General features: G+C 43.3%; 1 long non-coding RNA gene across 1 annotated transcript; it reads left to right on the top strand.

Moving 5' to 3' along the window:
- The first annotated feature begins 1,939 nt into the window (after nt 1–1,939).
- Nucleotides 1,940–4,437, top strand: LOC125940420 (uncharacterized). The gene is made up of 3 exons (XR_007463643.1): nt 1,940–2,057; nt 2,451–2,510; nt 4,319–4,437. It is a non-coding gene; the product is annotated as an uncharacterized LOC125940420 (long non-coding RNA).
- Nucleotides 4,438–6,697: the final 2,260 nt, after the last annotated feature.

Genomic DNA, 6,697 nt, shown 5'->3' with positions numbered 1-6,697 from the left:
CTGTCCCGGTCTGCAATAAGGCGATGATTGTTAAGGCATTTCGCGAGGCTACCATCAACAGCAAACGAACAAACACAAACAAGTGTTACCTTAATTTGCAACTCCCTCATATATTTATTGTCTTCTTTGCTCCTTACATACTTATTCATACCTTTACCATTTTTAGCTCCTACATGTTACAAGAAAGGTCAGGCTTAGCACACGTCATCGGCACCGTGAACACAATTTTCAGCGGACGTAGCAGAAAAAAAAGACACCACTATCTATCCTTCATTGTTCATGCCACAGAGTACGAAGGAGAGTGAATGTTAAAGGCGATTGGGATTTTCTGAGCCACTCGTAAACCACAATGTCGTCACTAACAGTCTCCCAGTGTCATGAAACACTGGCCTTCTAGTAGGTTTTATGCAACTGATCCCAAGATAGGCTGCACCGCGGAAACGTTCCTGGCATGCAGTTGCGAATTTTTTGTTGTTTCTGGTTTCCTTGCTTATTTGGCATGGGGTTGATTTTATTGTTTATTTACCATGGCATAGAATGCGATATAGATTGAACGGAAATGTAATGGATGCTTGCGCTTTATATATATAGTGGGTAAGAAAACATCTTGAAGAAGTGTGACAGGGATTTCAGTGTGCGTTTGGCATTACTGATCTTTGTGTCGATACATTGCAGAACAGTGTCTAAATTAGTATCAAACGTCGTACAAGAATTTTATAGAAGTGGTCCCTAATCACTTCTATAAGTATACATTCCTACGGAGTTTTGCGGAACAAAGGTACATAAAAGCTTAAGCGTATCGCAAATATGTCATGTATATAAATAAAGCCTGCCTTGACAAAAAGAAATATGTATGTATATATATACGGTTTCCTGTTTCCTAGTGTCTTATTCTGCAAGCCTTGGACGCTTCAGGATTTAAATCAATCTAACGGACATTGGTAAGCCGATGGCAAGGGCATTCAACCGCACACATTGTGTCTGGCAAACAGCTACGCCAAACTTTTTCGCCACATGCACCTCAACTTCCGGCCTAAAGAGACGTTTAAAAGAGATTCGCTGTCGCATCTCTGTCAGCCTTGCAGCTGTTGTACGACTAACGGCTTGGTGTGATACTCGCATTTCCTTGTTCAAGGTAGGTCTTTTGTATCTCTGGGTGCAGTCAACAGATTATATCCTGCGTAGGTTGTATTATTCGCTACCTCATGTTCATTCTTTCCACTATATAGAAGTGTGTTATCCTCTGCTATAGGTGTCATCCCTAAAATCCTTTATTGAGTAAGCACCACCTGTTCAATCAACATGAACACCATACCTTTAAAATTTTTAATGATAAGGTACAATTTGGAATGTAGCTTTCATGGCTTGACACGATGTGTGCAATGGAGTCCTGTTAGAAAGCTCCGCATGAGACATACAAGGAAATTAGCCACTAAGCATTTTGTTTTCAAAGGAGCAACATTGACAGAATAATCGGTTTAATTTTTGTTATGCCCTTCTAAACAGCTTAAAGCAAGAGCCCGCACTAAGCGAGAAGCGATTCAATGGTGACCTTCCTGTCTATATGCAAGTACTTCGCACAACACTGACAACTGATGCGGTGACATTTTGCGGCAGCATGATATGCAAATGCTCATATCTCATTAATTTTTCCCTCCTGTAGCCATTGCGCAGCTGAATGCCATTGTTCCACACACATGAGCCGCATTCGTTAGGTGTGTGTCTCGCATACAAAATTGCCGCATGTATGAGCTATAGTGATAGCGGTAACCTAAAAGAGCGGTGTTACAGGGCACACACGTTTCTTATTTAATTACAGCTGGTTTTAGAAGCCAATTGAAGATTAAACAAGTTTATAAGTGTTTTAAATTGTATAAAATAATTGAGGGCACTGATTGTATACAGAACATGGACTTTGTGTTTTCGATCAATGTGAGCCGTGTTTTGTAAGTCAGAGGAAATGTAAAATATTCACGTTGTCTCCGCAGGCACCAGAGTCAGACTCATTGCTAACATGAGGACCTCGTCTGCCATCTTGCTGCTTGCAGTACTAGCCGGTAAGTGGAACGTGTCAAGTGGCACAGTAATAAAATCATTTTCAAAATAAAGGCAATAGGCACTCCTCAGCACGAAGCAGTAGACGCGCAAGAGTGCCAGAAAGCAGAATATTCTGGCACAAATTAGAGGTGGAGTGATTTTAACTGTGAGATTCTACAATACACCCGCATTACCCTATTAGCAGCAATGTTATCGATTGGCGATTTCTGCTTCAGCATTGGATGAGACTACTGATAGCTTGCACGTGACGACACGGTTGCAGCTGCTCACCATGTTGGTTCACCAACATGGCGCCTAAGATGATATCAGGACAAGCCGTCTATAGCTGTTAGCAAAACATTGGTTCGCGTGGGGATTTGTCGTTCTTATCTTGTGCATCTATCTTTGCGCAGCGTTCCTAGCCATGATCACTGCAGCGGAGGACAGAAACGACGAGATGCGTAGTGGAGACGGTAAGTATAAAATTACTCATGTGTGTGTCTATGTTCTAACATATTTCACATTGAAATCAATTATTACAAAGAAAGAAGCCGACTGTATTATCAACCGATCAATTAGTTATAAGCTAAAAGTACGCAGCAAAAAGGTCTCTGTCAAAGCTCCCCTTTGTAACTAATTCCTTGTATGCTGTTGCGTGATTCCAACGCTGTTTTCGAGAATGTATTGATATTTTATTTCAGCGTCTTGATGAGCATATAAAAATAATAAAAATTTAGGTGCTGCAATAAAGGATGACAGCAGGACGCCGTCACTAATAAATGTTGCTTGCGACGCCATCCCGCTTGTTCTTGCTGCATGAATCGCTTTTTAAATTATACATTCGAAACAATCTACCTTATTCTGGACACCACATCCTTTATAACAAAATTACTCCTCCTTGCTGAATAACCTGCAATGATTTCACAAAGAGAATCATTGTCTAGTAACATATTGAACATATGCGCTATTTCACATTGACCAGAGCAATAGGTTGCGCTTCTTTTGTCACATCCTCGCACCATTGTAACTTTAAAATTGTCAAGTAGGGAAGGTGGATACTTTTATATTGTGTAGATATCTGTAAACAAACGTGTGACAAACTCTCACGTTATTTACGGAATTAAAGAACGTCTGGTACCTGCAAGAAACGCTGCGCCTTTTCTGCGCATATGAAAGTTCCAAATTATGAAAGTTTTAGAGATAAATTCATTTGCTGGGCCTGCTTGAGCTATTTGTTTCTGACCTCTTTCTTGGAGATAGGCTTGGTAAAATATAAACTTTCCTCGACCTCTGTTTACTACCATTTACACACAACAGACTAAACACTGTTACGTTAAGATGCGTTTGGTAATGAAATGATAAATGCGAGAGGCCTAGGGACCGACGAGATCGCAGTCCGAACTCACCTCGTCTTTCTTCACTTGAAAGCGTCCCTCGTATTGTCGCAATAAGAACACGTTTCTAGGTACCTAAACGACCTTTCACGTATGAAGCATTACTGTAACCAATTTCCTCCTCGTATGATGTTCCCTTTGTCATCAGGGTGCTTGCATATAGTGGGTTCAATAGATTACCAACACAAAAATAAGAAACTACACTGCAATAAATTCGTGTTTGCAGCGCGGATTTGAAAACACTTACACAAAAGCAAACAAGTAGACTGTACGAGCCCTGGCCAGTGCTCGTCCAGTGCAGCCCTTGCCCAGTCTACTTGTTTACTTCTAAGTATTTTACACATCTGCGCTTGAAACAGGAATTCGATATCCCGCAACCACCTAGCCCGCCTCGCCAATTTCTCGCCAGTGGATTGTCCACTTAGGAGCTGCAGGTTCCAATAACTTTACAATCTGGAACTTTTCGAGCTTCGTAATATCTGTGTAGTTTTGTGACTAACTCCTTCTGCAAGCGGCGGTGTCTGTACGTGTTTTCTAGGGACCGCTGCTACAGGCACTACTCTGATATAAGACAACCATGTGCGAATCCTCAATAAGGTAGAACTGTGTTGCAGGAGGACCGACCGCGTGCCCATCGCCAAAACCTTCCTTTACAGCGGGGTCGGCTGTGAGAGCTTGTCGGTGCTGTAATAAATGACCTCCGAGCTAGAGCATTTCTAGAGCATTTCTAAATTTTGTTTACCGCGGTACGTATTTTAAGATATTGCAATTTCGTGATTAGAAAACTGTCTGCGACGAGACCGCGTGATTGCATTTGCTTTAGCAACACAATTTACTTGAGGGGTTAAGTTGACGTGCCTACAAATATTCATCATCACTTTTTGCAGCACAAGGCACCGGATGCCCTGACCTCGCTGCCTGCACCCGAAGCTGCCATGTCAAAGGATTTGCTGCAGGCGCATGCGTTGGAGCTCGCCTAATCATATGTTTGTGCACCTAATTTTGATGGCAGTCCTGGCATTGCTTGACAATAAATGTCACCTATTCGTGCACTCTTTAATGTGTGGTGTTTACGGTCACAATGAAATATTCACTTGTTTCATCCTAATTATCGTATCTTAATACACTATCAACTAATCTGCATCTGGGAAACGAACAATGTAGTGGTGTTTCAAATGTTCCAGAGTTACCGAAACGCTTCTCTTACACGGTCTAAAACCGTTTGCTGCGAACATTTTCACGCAACACGCGAGGATCTCAGACTGCACAAAAGCATGTTTCTTTTCCTATGATGAACTCCAATTTCAAGCTTGAATGTGTATTTTTTGCGGAAGCTTGTGACTTGCCAGTTTTAAATAAACCGATTGAACCGGGCACTGCCCAACTTCTTTGCATATACAGCTGTATGCTCTACGGTTCCGATTTTCTCCCATCTCGCATAAGTTTCAGCAGCTGCAGTCAGCGTGCAGCAGAAGTTCGCACTATAGACACAACGGAACCAAGCTTTTTTTTTTTGGTAGAATGAAACGCGAACCCTAATGTCTACCAGAACATTTGAGTTGAGCCTAAAAGCAATAGCTAGAATATGCACGCGTTCCCAGCAGCTTCTCGTAACCGTCGAGAAAAAACACGACCGAATTATTGGGAAATTTTATTTGCCACAACCATGTGGAATAAAAACTTCAGGCTGTAACCACATTTGTAATTTTTTCTACTGACTCTGCTTAAATATTAATAGTGTCACTAGTAGTGCGTGAGTAGTACAGCGGCAGCTGAGCCTTTCATGAGCTTCCATGAGGTCACACACTTATCTTTGCTGTCGTAGTGCTGCAAGACATGGTAATTTCGCTCTGGGATACTGGTCTTTCAATTTACCAAAAAGCTAAGGAGAACACACTAAGTTTCTTCTTCTTTTTTTCTGGTGTTTTACGGGACAAAATCAATTGTGATTAAAAGGCACGCCATAGTGGAAGGCTCCGGAATAATTTTGACCACCTGGGTTTCTTTAACGTGCACTACAACGCAATCACACGGGCGTTTTTTGCATATCGCCGCCATCGAAATGCGGCCACCGCGGCCGCAGACTGCGTTTTATGTAGTCCTGACATTTTAGCCCACATTGATATTTAGTTTGAATGTCATATATTTGTCTACGCATTTATTGTACCTCTCTTCCTTTCATCAAATGAACCTCTCTGTCGCTATTGTGCTTATGTTGCACGAATAGTGACGTAATTTATTAACGATGAGTTGTCGTACTTCATGCATCGCGTGGTTGATTGCTTTCCTGAACATTATCCATGCTTTAGTGGTCATGCTCGGTGGAGAGCCCTTCATTGGGGACCATATATACACACAAATAAATAAATAAGTATATATGGGCTCAAAAAAACTATACATACTGGTTATAACTATAAACACACTGTCAGCAGATAGCTCGACGCGGATTCGGCACAGCAGGTAAACTTCAAACCTGCTAGTGCCCGCAGCCAGTAAAACTATACAAAATTGTTGTTTGCGCTAGAGTAACATGCACTGTCACAACGAATACCACTCTGCGTGCCTAGGGTGCGAAAATATCAAGTATTTCTTGCAATGCAGCGATCCATGAGCTTTGGACGCTGACTCTACGCGCCGAAGAGAGGTAGACCAGCTTGCGGTGAATCAACGATGACAAGCACTGAGCTCTTGATGGTGGAAATTTTGAAGGCAAATTGGGAGAACCTACGGAAACTGCCCATTCAAAGCGACTTCACAAGTGAGATATAGCGACAGACGCTCACCATGCTTTTTATTGCGATAGCAATTATATGGAGGAGGAGGAGGAGGAGGAGGAGGAGGAAAAAACTTTATTCTGACAGGGCATTTGGGACCTCCCAGGTCCCCTGGGTCCCCGCGCGACCCCACCGCACTCAAACGTTCATGTTTAACATGTCCATGACGCTAGCAGCCCGGATGGCGGCGATCTTCTGCCTTGCCGGGTCCGTGGAGCGCAGTGAGGTCTCCCAGTCCTCCCAGGTTTGGAGTGGTGTCGGGCCGCCAGGGGGAGGAGAAGCCGGACAGGCCAGGAGTATGTGGGTGAGGTTTGCTTTCGGCGCATTGCACACAGGGCAGGAAGGTGGGATGGGTCTCTAGTGGGAGAGGAGGGATGGGGTAGGTAGGGTGCGCGTTTGCAGACGGCGCCACAGGTGTTGCTCCCTGGTAGTGAGGGAAGAGTGGGGCGGTGGGTATATTTGCCTCTCGGCGCGAGCATTCGCGATGAGCTC

The sequence above is a fragment of the Dermacentor silvarum genome, chromosome 9, assembly GCF_013339745.2.
Source record: "Dermacentor silvarum isolate Dsil-2018 chromosome 9, BIME_Dsil_1.4, whole genome shotgun sequence".
NCBI classification, from domain to species: domain Eukaryota; kingdom Metazoa; phylum Arthropoda; class Arachnida; order Ixodida; family Ixodidae; genus Dermacentor; species Dermacentor silvarum.
The sequence above is the reverse complement of the archived record's forward strand: the minus strand, read 5'-3'. Positions and strand labels throughout refer to the sequence as shown.